The sequence below is a fragment of the Euprymna scolopes genome, chromosome 15 (genome assembly GCF_053919585.1).
Source record: "Euprymna scolopes isolate OS-2025 chromosome 15, ASM5391958v1, whole genome shotgun sequence".
NCBI classification, from domain to species: domain Eukaryota; kingdom Metazoa; phylum Mollusca; class Cephalopoda; order Sepiida; family Sepiolidae; genus Euprymna; species Euprymna scolopes.
The window spans coordinates 432810-453247 of record NC_136496.1 but is presented as its reverse complement, the minus strand read 5'-3'; the positions used below and the strand labels follow the sequence as shown (position 1 = coordinate 453247).

The following is a 20438-nucleotide window of genomic DNA, read 5'->3' as shown; positions in this document are numbered from 1 at the left end:
AACCGTGGTTCTCTCTAGAACATGCTTCTGCCATTGCGCACAGAAATCACTTTCCATTGCTGCCAAGCCACTTTCAGGACTGCCGGCAACCACTGTAAAAGAGTAATAAAGAACGCAAGAGCTGTATGCTCAGTCTGTCAAGTCCAAAGTAGCTGAGCAGTGGCTTGGTACCCACCAGTTTTAGCAAATAGTGAATAGGATCCTAAACAGAAGTGTGCATTCTATTCCAACTATCATCAATGGACCCGAGGTAATCTCGTCAGCATCGGACAAAGCCAAACTCTTTGTAGCTAATTCTACCTCCAATATTTCCTCCTGTATCAGAAAACACTATGCAACATACAAATATGTGCATGATGTTGTTAAGCTAATCAAAAACCTTGATTCCAGTAAAGCAACTGGCCCCGATGCCATTCCTATTATAGTGCTAAAAAGGCTTCAATCAGAACTAGCTCCCATACTTACAAAGCTGTTTAAGCCCTTGCATCCCAACACTCTGTAAAACCTCATCAGTATGCCCTGTATTTAAGAGTTTGGGTGATCGGTCATCTCCCTCAGTACAGACCTACAAGTCATGAGCAAGTTGCTGGAATCTGTTAAATAGAAAACTAGTCAACCACCTCAGCAAAAATAAACTTAGTGACATACAATATGGTTTCCGTTCTGCTAGATCTACACCAGATGTGCTTACAGTTACATCTCATAGGATTAGCGAATCTCCTGACAGAGGCTTCCTTTCTAAGGCAGTTGCTCTTGACATATCTAAGGCCTTTAATAGAGTATGGCATAAAGGTCTACTCCATAAGATCTCCAGTTACAGTATAGCTGGAGATGTCTTCAGTTATATCATTCATCTGATAGGTTCATATGAATAGTGTTTGATAGGAAGAAATCAGCTCACAGTATTGATGCTGGAGTCAATCAGGGGGTTCATCCTGGGCCCAACTCTTCCTAATCTACATCAATGATCTTTCAAATCAAATACTTAGATCATTCATAGACATTTATGCTGACGACACTACCATCTATAGCAGTACAAAGACCATAAACGACCAAGCTCTGATTCTCCCGATCTTGAGCATGTGGTACAATGGGGAAAGACGTGGCTGGTTACTATTAATACCTCTAAAACTAAGCTTCTGTCTTTACATCAATGCTCTGATGCCCATCTGGCATCAATTGAAATGAATGGGTCTTATCTTGGGGAAGCCTCATGTTTTGACAAGCTCCTGGGCTTGATCATTACTTCTGATAAGGGAACATTTACATCAAATCTGTTGCCAAGGATGCTGGAAAAATGGTGGGATCCTATCGATCACTGCTGATGCAATTTTTTACCTATTAAAAGCCAATTACGTCCAAGGATGGAGTACTGTTGCCACATCTGGGCAGGTGCTGCTAGAAATACTTATCCTGCCTTGACAGATTTCAAAATAGACTTCATAACTTAGTGAGGGATGCTCTTTTCTCTTCCCTGCAACCTCTTCCTCACAGAAGAGACGTTGCGAACCTGTCCCTGCTTTATCGTTATTTTCACAGCAAGTGCTCATGTGAGCTCCAATCTATGCCCCTCCCCGGCCACACTTTCACAAGAAACACTCGTCTAGCTGAAAACAATGATTTCCCCCCCACTCTTTATCCATGCCTATACGTAAACGTAGATTCCATGAACAAAGCTTCTTAGAACTGCACACCTGTGGAACTATTTGCCTGCTTTCCGGCTGACTATAATATGGTCGTCTTCAATTCCAACTTAAACAAGTTCTTGATGAGTTGTTCCCCTTAAGTAATCCAAATTTCCACTAACAATTACAACATTGTCCCATTGACCACTGTACACCCATTAACCCTTATCAAGGCCCAGAGACCACTCAAGGATAAGTGTTGACTCCTTTGTGTATATAGATATATATAAAATCAGACCACCTTTTTAGACAGGAATAATTACCAGACATGCAAGTCATTTTTCTCAGTGATGCAACAATGAGTGCAATTTAGAACAATTGAAAGCTGATCCAACAATAAGTCACGAAAAATATTTCCAAATTTTTTTTTAAATCTGAAAGTTAAGTTTGTAATTGATGAGATTAATGTGAAAAGTGTAAATTTGTGGAATTTAGAGGTGGGGGTACAATTTCGTAAAACCTCTGCCAAAACTAAAATTTTTTATTATTTTTTTTTTTTTTTTTTCCAAGTTTGAATACAAACTCGTATCTTAGCATTCTTACATTTTGATTGTTTAAAAACAATCCTCATCAACAATATTCTGAAACTTAATATGGTAGAGAATCCAGGAAAACGAGAAAAGAAAATTCTACCTCACATAATAGAACATTTATTCCTCATACTGAGCACAAATCTAGCATTGTTGCAATATATCCATGCCATCAAAGAAAGTACCACCCAGTAGATGAGTTATGAACACTTGTATTGTTTTGCGGTTTTATTACATTTGTCAATGTGTGTGTATATATATATATATATTTGTACTTGGCTCAGTCCAATTAGTCATACATCATTTATGCTTGTTAAGTATTTTTCTATTTCAGGATAATTTAACTGAGAGCAATACTTACATGTTTTACTAGTTTTTTTTTGATGGAATTGTTATAATCACATTTTGGTCGTTTCAGAAACAGCAATCCTCATCTAAAATATTTCTATTTCAAGTTTTTATTTTAAGATAATACGATTCCAGTTAGTATGGCGAAAATGTAGTCCTATGATAACACTGGTAAACAAAAGATTTTTTGCAGAATGCAAGAAAAGATGGAGTTTTCAACTCGACTGGCTTTAAAAAGGTAATCCATTAAGATTTTCTTAAGTACATGAATGTAAAGAACCTTTCAAAAAAAAAAAAAAGAGGTGTGTGTGTGTGTGTGTGTGTGTGTGTTTAGTATGCTTTCTGTAATTAAGATGCAAACATTTTAGTAAAGTTGAAGGAAAATTTTGTTCTATGATCATGGGAACACTAGTAAATCTTTAAATGTTGGGGGGAAAAATTGTTAATTAACGCAAGTGACCAGAAAGGAATGTTAGCATTTGTTATTACATGAAAAATCGGATATTCACTAAAATTTGTTTTATGTTACTGTATTGTTTAATAGGGATTTGCTGTTCAAGCAGAACAGTCTTATCTGCATGTAACCTTTAAGAAATTACTCTAGACAAGCCATTTTATGTAAAGAGCTATCAAAAAATTCAAAATCAAAACTAACCAATGATCAATGTTAGACATTCTGAGAGAAAAATAGCAATCCCCGCCCCTCATTTGTGAGAAACATCACTCCTGGATTGCGAACTAAGGATAAAATTAGGGAAATAAGTTATGCAATTGCCAAAAGTAAACCCAATCCATTTTATTTTGCCCTAACTGAAACCAGGAGAAATCCGTTAGCATTTCAATTTTTTTTTTTTTTTTTTTTTACTACACATGTGGAAATATATTCATAAAGAAACAAGATGAGACACACCTGATGTAAGTGGAAGTACAAAATTAAAGGAAGTTCAAATTTACTTCCTGTTTTTATGATTAATGCACTTATTACCAGTTATCCTAAACTTAGTTTTTAACCGAACAGATGTTTTTTGCTTCCAATTCAGAATTTAAGAGTACACTGGAAAAAAAAAAAAATCCGATTTGCACAGAACATTTTTAAGAGCAATACATTAATTTAGAAAACATTTTTAGCAAATCTTGGAACTTGTTTTATTCAATGTTAATAAGAATGCCAGTGGAGCTGAGTGACAGGATGTATCAGCAACAATTCCATTGAAAATAGGAACATGAATCAGGACTAAACATTAAATAGAAGACAATAAAATTTAATTGTTTTCAAACAATGTGACAAATCAATTGAAAAGATTTGTGCCTTGTAACTGAAGCAGTAGAGTACTCAAGGGAGAGGTCTAACTTTACTTTTTATTCATTATCAAAAGTGAAAAATGGAAGACTTGTTTACTCACATTTTCATTAAATTTCTGAAAAGAATTAAAGGGTTAGTCCAGAGCCATGTCAGGAGTCAATGGATTTTTCCACTTGTTAACACAAGCTTGGTCCATCTGAAGGCCAGTTTTACAGCAATCTTTGTGCAGGGTGTTCACACATCTCACCAGCCTACCCTTCAGTCTTCTGGCAATTTCTAGTGCAAAAAAGGTTTTGCAAACTTGCTGTCCCTTGGTATATGTCAAAATCATTTAAGCCACCATTTCCTTAAGTGGTGCCATAGTGTAGCACTGAGAGTTGCAGATGGTCAAGTTTTTAAAATATAAACACCAATTTTCAAAAGAGCCCGTCATGAAAGTTAATTTTATTGATAAAACATTACAGGTTTTCTAAAGTTACGACTTGATTAAACAGTTCTTGCTTTCTAAAGAGTATTTTAACATTTTTTATTCATATAAGAAAAAAAAAAAAAGACAAAGTACAAGAGTGACAGCTGTTATAACAATGTATAATGAAATACACTAAAGCAATTTTATATTTTTAAACAGGCTATTACCTTCATTTAAAAAACTAGGATTGTCTGATCAAAGATGATTAATTTGATGTTAAGGTATGAAATTTTTACCTTATCCATTTTAAAATGCATTTTTTGCAAAATCAAATTCTGATTTCACTGATAAAAATGGGACAATTTTAAACATGTTAAAATGACATTCATGTTATCGATTTGAATATTTAGCTGACAATTCGTTTTGTTATATGTTCAACACTGCTTTAGTTACTCGAATGTTCCAAACATCGCGAGTCCCATGCTGTGTTTATATACATCCCAATACAAAAATGTTTAGTGCTAGTTTGTAAAATATATTTATCCTGCTGGTTCAGGTTATATCTACAGTTCCTGTTGAACAGATTGAATTACTTGTAGCTTGTTAATACAAAAAAAAAAAATTTTTAAATCTTAGGTTTAGATCACATTTAAAAATACCCACATGATACAGTTTTGTTGTATCTACCTATGATGAACACCAGTTTCCAGAAATTGAAATAGCAAGAAAAATAAATAGTTCATTACATAACCATTAATTTACATGATTTGTTTTACTATACAGATTCGAAAAAGTTAAAAAAAAAAAAAAAAAAAAAAACAAATATAACAAATAAATGTTATCAAAAGGTAAGATAAGTTACTTTTCTACCAAACACGCTGACATTTTTTTTTTAAAAACATATCGATAAAGATTATGATTTTCGAAGCGATTACACATTTTAAAATGAGTAAAACCACTAAAAGCCTTTCCAGAAAAGTAGAAGAGTAACTTATGTTGCCTTTGATAAGATTTGGTATATATTTGATTTTTGACCACTTTTTCGAATATGTGTATAGTAATACAAACCCCTAAAAACATCTAGTTAGGTAGAAAAGTAACTTATCTTTTCTTTGCTAACATTGTTATATTTGTTTCTTGACAACTTTTTCGAATCTGTGTACGGTAATACAAACCCAAAATTTAATTTAACTTGAAAATAATATTTAAAATACATGGTGCAGATGACAGTGACCGGCACCACACCACACCAACTAGTTGTGAAGAGTCAAGGAGGATGGAAAGACAGGTGAGAGAGTACTAACCAAATCTCCACTGAAAGTGTGCAGTTCAAATCTGGTACCTTGTGGCATTTTGTCACCAAAACTCCAGGAAACCCCAATGGCCGATGCCAGCAAAAAAAAAAAAAAAAAAAAAAAAAAAAAGTGACAACAGCCGTTGTGATAACCTGCAATCATCTGTACAAGTGGTCAAGAGAAACCTGGGGAAACTTGTCACTGTCTCCAGGGAACACCACAGGTTACTGCCAGTGAGCAATCACTGATGGTCAGCGAGACAACTAATACACTACACATTTTTATGAAAGATCTGGGGTGGGGGAACAAAAAAACTTTAAATATAATTTCTGTATTTAAAGTAATAGCTATTTAAATATTTCAACAATCTTGTGGGCAAAATCCAGCTTCCTAATAAAGTACACTCTGGATAGGAACAAATACTCTGTCATGAAAGATTTCTCCACCGACCAAGGACAGAAAAGGTAAAGTGTAGCATCAAAACATACTATACTGATCTTCTTCCAAAGGCCAAAAAATATGTGTTTAATGTTTCTTTAATAGTTTGTTCCATAAATTCATAATCCAATTTTATCAGTATTAAATTGTATATTGCTTTAAAATTAATTTTACATAGATATTTATATTGAATAAAGTTCAGTTTAAGCATTAATCGAATTGTGTTCCTTTTTGTTAAAAATGTTTTATTGCTTTTTCAAATGGCCCTCATAGTACCGACAGTCTAACAAATCTTACCTACATGGCCTGCAGACATTTTCCAGTTAAACCTTACTCTCGGTGGCCATGGCTATACTCTCACTGAGTCAGAATACTGGGTGGGAGAAAAAGTTGTCAACTAGGAATTAAGCACTTAAACAAAACAGATGGCAAAACACCATGAGACTAACGCACGGTTAAAAATAAAAATTTTTTAGCTATAATCTTAATGTTTCGTTTTATTCAAAATATTTACAGAAAATTACAAAAATACAGTGTTTGCATTAAATTAATAACATCTCATTCAAAGTGAAAGAATGTATTAATTGGTATAGCAATGAAAATACCATTATGCAAATAAAGCAAAGTTTAACATTTTGTTTCAGACAAGGTGGAAATAGTCTTGTTTTATCACTTTTCACATGCATTTAAAATCCAATTTTCAAAAGATAGTGATTAATCCAACGTTACTAAGAGGTAGAAAAAATTCCAACTTCACCCATTTTAAAATGGGGTCTCAAATTATGCCGTCCCATTAACTAAAACAGTTAATTTTAAATAGATTCGCTTTTAGTTGAATATTTTAGCTGACAATTTTATGTAACAGAACATTCATTTTTAAAAAAATTACAATTTAAAAGATTTTTATTAAATACTAGATTACCAGCGACCCGTTGGGTCGATATGTTATATTAGCTATAGAATTAATGTATGAGCATGACACTTGTGACAAAGAAAATAGTTTGTGACAAACACTATGAAAGTATATTAAAATGAAATAGATTTCTACGAGTCGTTCATTTTATAATTGTTTATTAAAAAAAAAAAAAAAAAAAAAAAAAAAAACAGCCATTGAATTATAAGTGGTTTGCTATACTTATTAGGTAAATATGCACTGAACATAATACTTAAATTCAAATTTTGATATATCTTAAACGTGAAAACAATTGGGATGCTGAAAATGTACACAGTAAAACAATGTTTTGCCACGATTATTTGTAATGGAAATAAACATTTTCGGGTTAATTATGTTGGTAGTGTAGAAAATGTTTAAGAAAAGTGTATTAAAAAAAAAAAAAAAAAAAAAAAAAAAAAACCACGGAGAATTTAAAAAAAATAAAACCCCGGCGGTGGGTAAATCGCCATTGTAAAATGCTCTTATGGTTGTCAATGGGTTAAAGTAAATTTATTTGTAAGAAAATAGAGTTAAAATTACTTAAACGTAATACAGAAATGAACGATGTAAAAAAAAAAAAAAAAAAAGTATTGTTTATTTGGATAATTTAAACACGAAAAACAATTGGATGCTGAAAATGTACCAATAAAATAATGTTCTATGGTTGGGTTGATTATTTGTTTATGTATGCATGGGCAACCAGAAGTCATAAACTGGATGTTGGGTTACAACACCGTTACAAGGTCATTTGAGTTTATAATTATATGGATTTAGCTGACAATGGCAAATATTTTTAAAGAAGTCTTTCTTTAAATGATATTTACGTCAAACATTTCAAAATATATTTATGTACAAATAAGATTTCTATAAGGTCTTGCTAGTTATTTGAATTTAAGAATTTTGAGATTAAAATTATGACATTAATTTTGGTCATTAAATTAACTGAAATTGAAATCAAAGTTTTAAAAATTACTGAATGTAAGATTTCAAAACTGATTTGCTAAAAATTAGAACTATTTTGGTTTTGTCTAAATTCCTTTTAAATTTTAAGACATAACTGATTTCAAGAAATTAAAATGACAAAAAAAAAAAAAAAAAAAAAAATGGTAGATTGAAGTTTAAGGTTTCTAAGTACAGAATTCAGCAATAGTACAGAATTCAGCAATAATTTAGGAACAGACACTGAAGTGTTAATTTTATAAAGATAAAATAAAGTTGACTTTTCTATTTTGCACTTACAAGAATACCCTTCATTATTTTGAAATGATCATATTAAAGGACAATTAAATTCTACAGGCACTTCTAGTTTAACATGAATACAGGTTGAGAAATTCTTACAAGTGAAATTGATTTGATAGTAAACCCCAATAAAATCACCTGTTATAACAGACAGCAATAAATGAAAACACATTTATAAAAAGACCATTTTTGGTCCGGAAATTCTTTTGAGCAAGATTGATATTTGGATTATTCAGACTGTTCCATCTTGGAGGTTATTCTTACATTTCAGTCAAAATCTCTGACTTTGAGTACATACTGTCCAATTTACTGGATGAAATTTTGCACAGAACCCTTTATTTAATCCATGCAAATAGCTTGCTCCATTTCTTTAGCAATGACAGTAGAAATCGTACATAATTTGTAATTGTATTCTTAGTATTACTCAGAGGATTGCAAGAATAGCATCCAAGATAACAGAATCCAAATGATTCTAATGTAATATTTTAGAGCAGAAGATATTGTAAAGCATTTTAATTGTATCAGCCAATCAAAGAAAAGGTCGACATATACAAGTTAACTCCAGGATTTAAAAAATTCAGACAAAAAAAATAACTGCATTCATAGCATTCCTACAAGAGTGATTTCATTTGAAAACTAATTCTGCAACCCTGGTTAAACATTTACTATCTTTTCGGTATGCAAGTGGCATTCATCCTAGAAAGGAGGAAGTTTTAAAGAAATATTCACATGTGATTTCCAGTTGCATCTACTTTTAAAGTCAATATCATTAACAGAAAGACCACTGAACATTAAACAGAAATTGTTCAACAAGTACATTATGACTATGGTTATGAAAACAGCATATTGTTTTCATGGTTTTGACTTGAGTATATCCGACAGTTAATCAACCAAGAACCACATCACTATATAAAAGCATATAAGAAAGATACACTAGAGAGTAAAAACAAATATGCTGTTGTCCTAGCCCTAGTTATCAGGTAAGGTAGTGAAACATGAATGCTTGATGCCATGCATCAGTTCATGTGAAAGAAACACCTTGATAAGACGGTAAACTGGAATAAATGACATCACCATACATATGGCAGAACAGATATGTAATCAAGCTGGGAGGTGGGATGGGTGCAGGCCCACAGGCAGATGAGATGGTGTTAACCCAAAGTCCCAGTGGTTACACTTACCTTCATCTAGTGAGGGACACTTAAAGATGTAACCAGACACTCATTGGTCACTGGAATTACTGCTCTGAGCACATAATCCTAGTTTGAATGGCAAACTAAGTTAGCTGACCGTTTGTTAAACCCTGTGATAGAGTTCTACAGGTGCACTGGTGACGACAGATATAGGCCTCTTGCAGCTGCAGTTTGAGCGTCAGGTTTTAGTGTAAACCTGGAAATTAACTAGGTTGCACTCCAATCAATTAAAACTGATTTTCTTAAATTGCATAAAATTTCAGATGCAGTCATGCAAGGAAAAACTAAAGGATTAAAGTTTTTCTAGACTTAAACATGAACTGTTTCCAGATGCAAGAATTATGAGTCAAAGCACATTCAGATAGCCTCTCAGTTGGAAGGAACCAACTCTGGACATACTTTGACTAAGTATCAGACACCCACGACCACACCCGACCCTCTGCCTGTCAGCAAGATACATGTTATCCAGGATACCAATAGTGTTAGATGGGCAGGTCAAATTTCAAGCTATACAGACAACAGATGAACATTTAGTGAAACAGAATGGATCAAGGAAATTGAAAAGATCAAGAGAAGGCCAAAAATCTGGCAGAGAGAACCTAAACCAACTAACTGGGTCCTAGTGGAACCGGTCTAACCAGGGATAACTTAAGGTGGAAGGAAACCCTAATGATAATGTAAACAATGGCTACCACATGAAGCAAGGATAAATATGCTAAAGTCATTAGTTAAAGAATGAAAATATTCAAGTTTTTATTAAAAATTTGTCACCTTCCCATGTAAAAAAGGTGAGGATATTTCAATTTCCTGTAGACAATCTTTATAAAAATAGGAATTTGCTAATTGTTTTACTCTTTAAAATATTTTGGGATTTCAAAGGCAATGTTATAATTTGATAAAGACGTACGTTTTGTCGATGGCTAACAAAATATCAAGTTTGTAAAACATTTTTCTTCGCTTTTACCTGATCATATTGTATGAATCTAAAAATTCTATTGTTGGCATTGGTTTCCCTGATATTTTTCTAGTCAGAATTAATTCTAGAAAGCCATCAGGGATACAAGAGGGACAACGTGAAGTTTGCCAACATCCTAAGTTGGAGTGATTTCTGTGAAATGAATTGCGTTCAAACTTGGGACATCTAAGTCATCCGTCAGTGTCGTTAACCACTGGACCACCTTCACCTGTTTTTACAGGATCAAAAATAGGAAACGTCTAAAAATTTGTGAAATTAGATTTAAAGAATAAAGTACTAGTGTGAACACCAGACAAAATATTTTGCTCTAGAATCTGGCAAAACCAAGAAAACACAAGAAAGGTAAGCTCTAACATAGTTAAAATGGTCAATCGAGAGGAAAATTAATATTCATAGTTTTAACTGCAGGTTTGAAAAGTAGGGAGAACTTTCGATACTGACATGTACTTCAGAGTTATGTTAGCCCCCAGAAAAGTGCCCTCTTGATTAGATAGGGGAAATTAATGGAGAGGAGGTAAAAAAATAGCTTTGTCAGCACAAGTCATTTTATATTAAAAAAAAGTTAAGAAAGTTCTTGCAGAATTTTTAATTTCCAATGATGTATTTTCAAATAAGTTTTCATTATAATACCTTTATTTTGAAGAGCATTTTTGCTGTATCCAATCGTTTTAAAACAATGTCTTCAGACAAGATAACGAAAAAGCAAATTTGCACAATTTTCAATTCAAACTAGGCCAAAAAGCTGCTGAAACAGCTCGCAATAACGAAGCATTTGGCCCAGGAACAACTAGATGCACAGCACAATGGTGATTTAAGAAATTTTCTGGTGGTGACGAGTCTTGAGCATAGCGGTCGTTCAACAGATGGTGATAATGATTAAGAGCCTTAGTCAAAACCAATCCACACACACAACCGTTAGAGAACTGGCTTCTTAATTAGACGTAACGAATACGATTTCTAATCACTTGAGATTAGAGAAACTTGATAAATGGGTACTTCATAAATTGAACAAAAAAAATGCCATTATGAAGTGAGGTTTTTGAAAAATCTGCATACTAGGTGAACTAAAAAATGCCTGAGCAATCATGTTGACTTTTCTGGAAGTAACATCTTAGATGATTCATAAGCTCATCTCTTCAAAAAGAGGTCAAGTCTAAAAAGGTAGAATTAGGCCCTAACAGCGCCATACCCAAGTCAGATGGAAGCAAAGCAACCATCCTTGATTATTACCATAAAAAATCCTTTATATAACAGGAATAATTTAGAAGTTCATCTTTAAAAATAGCAATTGGTTGTGGTTGTATAATGTTCATATGACAAAGGAGTGGAGCAAATACGCAGTTTAAATTAAAAGTGGCCATTCATTGTTTAAGAAGAATTCCTTTATCTAGTGAAATTCATGAGATCAAAAAGAAAATCTCGGGATATTTACAAACTTGCAAAAGATTGGTCCAACTGCAGAAAGCGGTAAAAAGAAAAACAAAATGGGGGGGGGGGTATATAAAATGTCTAATATTTATGCAATATTTTTAAATCGGTTTTAATTTGACGATAAAATAGCTGGCAAGAGTTATGTTTATATTAAAACTTAATATTTTTAAAAAGAAATTTAAACAATTAAAAATCTATGTTGTAACGAAACAGAAATAATGGAATTTTAATAGTTTTAATCTTTTAAAAAGTTTTTAGGAAGTTTCTTTTTCTTGGCAATTTAACTGATTATAGTATATATTAGAAAAAACGCTATTTAAATAAAAACCATAATTATATTAAATTTATAGCATTTTTTTGTTAATCGCAACTTCAAAGTTTTTGATCAATACGTGTATTTAAATTTTTTAAAAAATAAACATTTTTTACTTATTTGAACTCTTGTTTTATAAACAAAAATGTCGATAGATTTAAATATTTTTCAGATTTAAAAAAAAAAATAGGGGGGGGGAAGGCACACACTTAAATATTTCGCCTTGTATAATTCACGGAAATTGCATTTTATATGTAATTTCATTCTAAAATGGATAAGTATCGAAAATTTTACGAAAATCTGACCACTAGTTGATTTTTCCTATTTACAATGCCTCCCCACGGGAAAGAGTTAGACACCAGGGTCGTTTTTTTAATGTGGAGAAAAGGAATGTTTTGCTAGATTTAATAAATCTAGCAAAACATTCCTGTTCGAAATGCTTACATGGGAACGTCAATTATGTAAACATGATTGGTCTCGCAATTTCATTTTCGTATGATGAAAAAGATTAAATTATTGGTTTATTTAAAAATGGTACAAAAGTTATTGATAATATTAACTTATAATGAAGTTACATAGTTTCACATATAGAGGGGTTAATTCTGTGGTGAATTTTGGAGGTGCCTACTTATCCCGGTAGAGAGAAAAGTAAGTTATCTTTAACAGCATTTATTCGTTAAATTTATGTGCGTGGTTGTGTAGGGAGCGCCATCTCCCATTTGGGGGCGATTCGAGACAAAGTCGTAAATAAAAATATGACAGGAACAAGTAAATATAGGTACGGGCAAAAATGGACGGACAAAAATGGGGGACCTAGTTTTGAAAGCCGATTTATCAAATTTTTTGTAGGTTTCCGACTCCTTTTTGATTGTATTTGAAAGATTAAGGACTAAACTTTATTGGTAATCGTGAAGAAAGAGAGCCTGTTTCCTCCGTTTGACTATAGGTGGCGTTAATGTCTGTCCACCCAGTTACGGAAGCACAAAATGTATATAATGGCACCGTTGAAATAAAAATAAATGTTTAATTTTAATGTTTTTTTTTGTTTGTTTGTTTTTTGCAAACATTTAAGTTTGTTTTTGTTTTTTTTTCAAACATATTTACGTTTGTTTTTTTGTTTTTGCAAACATATTTAAGTTTTATTTTTCCAAACATTTACGTTTTGTTGCTAGTTTATTTTCAAACATTTACGTTTTTTTTGTTTTTACGTTTTTTTTTGCAGGCATAAACTAAATATTTTTGAAATATTTTTCTTTTAGAAAAGTTTGCTTATGCACTTATTGTACCGCGCTATTTTTTTTTTTTTTTTTATAGTAGTTTCAAGTAATATTCAGGTTTTACAATATCCCTTTTCAAACATATATATAAATACTCGCGGAAAAAGTAAAATAAGTCCAGAAAAATTAAGAAAAAAGAGGGGGGGGGGGTCAATAAAAAAAAAAGATAAAAGAAAAAACGTTGACTTTTTTTTATTATAAGAACGTAAAAAATACTCGCGGAAAAACGGTTGTACCCATAAATATGTTTAAGAAAAATATAGCAAAAACATTTAATTTATGCTTGCAAAAGAAAAAAAAAAAAAAAAAAAAAAAAAAAAAAAATTAAAATTAAAACAAAAATAACGTAAATGTTTGAAAATAAACCAGCAACAAAACGTAAATGTTTGGAAAATAAAACTTAAATATGTTTGCAAAAAAAAAAAAAAAAAAATGTTTAAAATTAAAACATTTTTTATTTCAACGGTGCCATTATATACATTTTGTGCTTCCGTAACTGGGTGGACAGACATTAACGCCACCTATAGGCAAACGGAGGAAACAGGCTCTCTTTCTTCATGATTACCACTTTATTTCCAAAAGAAAAAGTTTGTAAACGTGGAAAAAAAAAAAGTTATGAAAATGTTTTCACGGCGAGCTACTAAATTCAGCTAAATTTGGAAGTTAAATAAATTCATTGTAAAAAATCCTTTAATTAGTTTTTTGGGTCTATTTCAAAGATAATTAGTAAAGTCCTAAGATATTGAATTAAATAAAATACGTTTGTACAAAAAATATCCAAAAAAATCAAGTGATTCTGGCGGTCGCAAAACGCAAACTAAAATTTTGTAAACACGAAAATTACGAAGGCCCAAAATTTCAGGCAGTCGAAAGACTGAAAATGACGTCATGTAATTAAAAAGGAAGTTTTTTTTTCCCAGTCGCGCATCCGTACATTCCTTTTTGAAGGAATGTATTTTTGCATTTTTTAATTTAATTTTTCTATGTTTCTAATTTTAAATTAATTTTTCTTAATTATTGTTCAATATTATAAAAAAAATATTGATCACATTCTTGCGAGCAAGGCAATGAAAATCTTGCATCTAAAAATTATGCAAAACCCGTAATTAAAATATTTTTGCAATTATTTTTGTATGAAAATATTAAAGCAATGCTTAATTCAATGATAATATCGGTAGTTCGAGAAATTCATTTTTCTTCGAGTTATATAAAATTCATTAATACGGATTTAGGGGCTTTTCATAATGTTCCTATAAAAATGTTATTTTTTATTGTTACAAATTACGATTTTTTTTACTACTGAAAACTAACTTTAGTAAAGGTATTTTTTGTTTAGACAAAATACATTTCCACTGATTTAAATAAAAATAAGTAGTTAGTTATATTCCGCGATCATTTGACAAATACTGAAAATTTCCTTTTTTTTTTTTTGTGTGTGATTTTTTGAGTAAAGGGAGGGGGTCAAAATGTTTATACATTTTGAGCATCGGCATTTAACCCGTACCTACGTAAATACGACAGGAAAAAAAAAAAAATAGTCGTAAATAAAAATACGACAGGGAAAAAAAATAGTCGTAAATAAAAATACGACAGGAAAACAGGGGAGGGGAGAAAGCACACAAAAAAATAAAATGATCTAACTTTTCAGAAACTTAAAGAGGTTCGAATTTCAGACCTCTTTGCGCTATTTGTACCGGTTTGAATTTAAGCGATCAGCGCAAATTAACTTAAAAATTGGTAAAACTTGCCGAGAATGCGCTGTTTTACGGTTGTCGTAAAAATTGAACCGGAATTTTAATTTCGTTCCATTTAATTTTTTTTAAATTGTGCCCCCCCCCCCCAAAAAAAAAATGAAACGAAGGTACTCCTTGGCCTTGGGCGTTAAGTTCCATGGCTACCAGCAGAAAACTTAAGGTCGCTCCCGTAGTCCCCCTCCCCTAGTCAAGGCTAACGCACGTAACATTTACTTACGTTGTCTTAGTAATTAAACGATTTGTCATTTTATTAATAATCTCTCACTTTTACAAACATTTTTAATTTACATGAGCGGATAACTTTTGGTAAATATTTATATTTAGGTCCACCTCCACAATTTTTAAAAGACTTATTGATAAATTTACTTCTCAGGCAACGGACACTAACTTTTTAAATAGTATTTGCGGATGGGTATGCTGACAAATATCAGTTAAATTTTGCAAATAGTTGCCCCCCCCAATGGTGTTTATTCCGAAATCAGTTAACATGGGGAGGCTGAGGGTGTTTATTCTGAAAGCCGTTCTTAACATTTGGAGGTGGACCTAATGTAAAAAAAAAAAAAATCATTTACTGATAATTTCTAACTTTTACAAATATTTTTAATTTACATGCGCGGATGAACATTGTTGAATGGTGCGAAAACAAAGCGTTTTTGTAATAAACTTCGGGTTTGTTTTACTATACAGATTCGAAAAAGATGTTAAAAATATAACAAATAAATGTTTAAAGAAAGTCACTTATCTTGACTTAATGTAAAATTTTTATTCGGTTCGAAAAACGAGTAATGTTGAACGCTGCCGGAGAACAAAAGATGACTACTGCATGTCTAAAGACTCAATAATCAATTCAAGAATTGGGTTTTTTTAGGTTAGGTCCACCTCCACAAATGTTAACGGCTTTTGGAATGAACACCCCTAATTTCCATGTTAACAGCTTTCGGAATATACGCAATTTGGGGGGGGGGGAAGGGGGTTCAGTGTCCGTTGCAGAGAAGTAGATTTATTAATAAAAGTCATTTAAAAAGTCATTTAAAAAGAAATTTAAAAAATGTAAAAGTGAGAAATTAAATGTTTAACTTAATATTCATAAAGAGTAAAACTTTCAAAATAAATATTTGTAAAAGTGACAATCGTTTAGTTACTAAGGCAACGTAAATAAAAAAATGTTACGTGCGCATGCGTTAGACTTGACTGAACTCAACGCCAAAGGAGTACCTAAACGAAAGAATAACATTCAACAATCTTTATATAGAAAAAAGAGTTTTAAATTTTATTAAAACTAAATTTTAAACGAATACTTTATTTTTTACAAAGTCAAACTCACCGTTCACATTGGAATCTCGAATTTAGGTTTTCAGGTATTCTTATAACGAATAAACACAACCTCCCCATGTTAAGAATTGCTTTCTGAATAGACACCCCAAACGTATAAAAGTTGACATGCTAATTGTGACAACGAGTTGGACGAAATGTAAAAATATTTCAAACGGAACGAAATTTAAATTTAAGTTTCTATTTTTATAACAACCTTAAAACAGCATTCTCCGCATGTTTTACCTTTGTTTCTTTACTTTTCTCGTACTACACCCGAATTTTAAATTCAGGTCAAAAGTGTCCTTTTTGGGGTGGAGTACGCTAGCCATCCCACCTCAAAGTTCACCACACAAAGCATGGAGGCGGGTGGGGGGCGGCGTGTAAATCAAATAAAAGTGCGTTGGTCTCAGGCGAACGCACACGAATCAACGGACGAGTCCAAATTGAATGTAAATAGTTGTTGTGCGCGTGATATTTTTAATGTTTTTTTTTTTTTTTTACCGGAGTAGGTCAAGTCAATATCTAGCGTTGTGGCAGACGAGGGTGTAGTTCGCAACTTCTAGGTAAAAAATGTAGGAGTGGTCGGAACAGTCGGACGAGGAAACAGTTCCTTCAAAATATTTACCTCAAATTATTTCGTACAAGTTGGAGAATTTTACAGAAAATTCAAATATTCAGAAAGTTTCAATTCTAAATGAATAAAGTTAATTTATCATTTGGGTTTTTAAGTTATTGCTCTTATCGGGATAAGTCTTCGGCAATCAGTTCAGAGTGATCCGTCGAGATTTCTGGCCATGCTGTCTAAAGTTATGGAAGTGCGGTCTGTCTACACTAAAAAAAAAAAAAAAAAAAAAATTTGAGGACGTACACGAGCGAGGTCCTAGCGAAATACGCTAGACTCCGATGTGTACGCAGTTCGCCTTATGGAGTGCCTAGTTTTTCTTATGGCTATATTTTGGCTTTTTTTTTGGGGGGGGATGGACATTTATTTTATGCTTTTGTTTTTTTATGGATGTTTTTTTTTTTTATTTGGCCGGAGATTATAGTTATAATTATCAACAGGAAAATTGGTGCAAGTCCAGATTAGCACTTGTAACGATAAAAAAATAAATGGTAAGAAACAAAGAAACTTTAATTAAACTTGAAAATACTATTTCAAAATAGCGGATAAATAAGCGCACCGCACCGCACCAACAGTAACACCACCGTGTTTCAATGTGAGAAAAAACACCGACATTCCGTGAGAGCTAGGTACACGCTAAAGCTTGTTTATCGCGATAAGTGTTAATTTGGATTTGCATCAATTTTCCTGTAAATAACTAATCTCCGGCCCCCAAAAATATTCATAATAAATTAAAAAAAGAAAAAAAAAAAAAAAATCAATAATTACCAAATCGCAAAGTTCAAGCCAAAATAAAACTAGACCAAGACCACATATGCAAAAATTATTTGTAAAAATTGCTCCCTCAATCGAACTGCGTACAACTGGAGCCGATGCGTATTTCGCTAAAAGGGTGTCTCACTCATACGCCAGCCAAAATTTTTCTCCACAAGAAAAGCACCCACTTTCTGGCCACCTAGTGAGGAGGCATTTTTGTTTATTGGCTAAAAGGTTTCTTTCAATAGACAAAAAAAATTTAAAAACAAAAATCGGTATACAGATAGTGTAATCCCTTATGTTATCAGTGCTGTCTGTGCTGACCACTTCTATACACGCAAGCGCGCGCATATTTTTGCTACGAACAGTTTTCCAGATATTAAGCAATGTAATTCTATATGTAATCAGTGCTAGTCATTTCCGTACGCGCATATTTTTGATCTACATTGCTTAGTAGCTGGAAAACTTGTTTTTCATCTAATTTTAAACTATCCGCCAACGATTACTACGCTGTGCAAGAAGGCTGTTTGGTACGCGAGTGCGCATTTAACAGCTTCCGTTTATGTTACCGCTCGTGCATAGCGTAAACGAAACTTAAATTGCGAAAAATAGTCCCAGGGTTAATACCATGTAAACAGTAAATTTGCGACGGAAATTGTTATATATATATATTTTTAAGGCATACCAAAATCTTTAAAAATTCTATACAGACGCGAGACGGGCCTTAAAGTAAAATAACCAAAAATCATTTCACCCTCGAAAAATAGTTTAAAATTTTTAAGTTTTCAGAGGCGCTGAAAACGAAAACTTTTATAAATATATTCCTTAATTGGAATTCATTTTTAGATGAGCACATAAGATGAAACTAATAAAGATGAGAATAGTCCGAAATAAAAATATAATTAATGCTCATCTAAAAAATGAATTCCAATTAAGGAATATACCAATCGGTACGGACCCGACTATGGAAGATCAGATAATAAAACGTGAATTTACAAGATCAAAGAATCCAACCTTGATCGCCCTTCGGGACCCGTGGCGCAGTTGATAGAGACGTTGAATCTACGGTTCCAGATGGACATTGTCTGAAGATAGCGGTTTTAATTCTACCCAAAGCGTGCCAGAGCTTTACTTGGTGAGACAACTGCGGATGGCAGTGATTGCTAAGAATGCGGTTGGAAGATTCGAAGTTCCTATCCGTCGCGGTTACCACCTGACGAAGGCCAGAGGAATAGTTGGCCGAAACGTCGTGAAAACTAATAAAGATGAGAATAATAGTCAGAAATAAAAATAAATTTCGGTTTATGAATAATTTAACGTAAAATGATTACCCACACGTTGAGCCCCCCCTTCCCTATCAATAACAAATCCTGTTTTTACAAAAGGTACGGGCAAAAATGACAAAAAATTAAATACTGGGGCGGGGGGCGGAGTTTTAAAAGCCGGTTTATCATTTTTGTAGTTTGACTTTGTATTTCAAAGATACAAGACTAAAGTAAATTTCCAAAAGGAAAAAAAATATTTGTAGGTGGAAAAAAAAAAAAAAAAAAAAAAAAAAAAAAAAAAAAAAAAAAAAAAAAACTTATTAAAAATGTTTTCACGTCGAGCTAATTCAGTTAATTTTGAAGTTAAATTCATTGTAAAAATCCTTTGAAAGGATAAATTAGTTTTCTGGGTCTTTCAAAGAATTAGTAAAGTCCTAAGATAACGAATGAAATTAACAAACCCCCTTGTTTGTAGAAATAGCTTAATGAGCTCTCAAAAAGGTAGAGATTCTCGCTTTGTTCAACCGAAAGAAGAGTCATTGTCTACGGAAGCCCAAAATTTCAGACAGTCAAAAGGCTGTCTGAAAACGACGTCAGTTTAAAGGGAGGTAAGGAAGTGCTGTTTTTTCTTCCAGCCGTGACTCCGTACATTCCTATCGAGAACGTTTGTCTAATTTTTAGCATTTTTAATTTGTTTTTCTATGTTTACATAGATTCAAGATTGTATAAGAATTGTTACGCTGAAAGTTTCGCATTCATTCAAGCAAGAAATATTAGAATATTGCATATTAAAATTAAGTAGAAATATTTTTTGCAATTATAATGCCACTTTCCACTTGTGCATGTCACTGACATATGCACAGACGCGTTATCGACCCCAGTTCTTAGAGAACTGACGTCTAGTGGCCAGTATGTGAACTTTAAATATAAGCAAGTGTTTACGATAACGCAGAAATATAACGTGAAAATCGAAACACTAATAAAAAATGTATCAAATATTTCTTTCAATGAGCGATTCATAACTGAAAATAAGATAAAAAGCAGAACATTTAGTTTTTAGCCTTACGGTAGGGTCGTATAAAAATGTAGCAAAATATAATTTTAGTTTGCACGCACTTTTAGAAAAGGAAGAGTTATCAACCCCATGTTCTTTGGCTGACAAACGACATCTGTCGGCGGTTCTTTAAAATACATTCGCCACATGTCACATACAGAAATGCCATTATAATTGTGTGAAAATATTAAATGCTTAATATCGATAGTTCGAGAAATTTTTCGAGTTATATCGAATTAATTAGTACGGAACATTTCGGACCCACCCTCTTTAAATGGTAACAATTCAAGATGCTTTTTCAT

The 20438-nt window shown here is 32.5% G+C and overlaps 1 protein-coding gene across 6 annotated transcripts in view; it reads right to left on the bottom strand.

Moving 5' to 3' along the window:
* LOC145293676 (CD9 antigen-like) overlaps window positions 1–20438 on the bottom strand; it is an 89243-nt gene that overhangs the window by 36469 nt on the left and 32336 nt on the right. The window contains exon 1 of one of the 6 annotated variants that reach the window (XM_080140060.1): window positions 16450–16574. The exons of the other annotated variants lie outside the window; for them this stretch is intronic. The gene's annotated coding sequence lies outside the window, so the exon portion shown is untranslated. Of the gene's footprint in view, window positions 1–16449; window positions 16575–20438 lie in introns of those variants that run through there. 6 annotated transcript variants of the gene reach the window in all.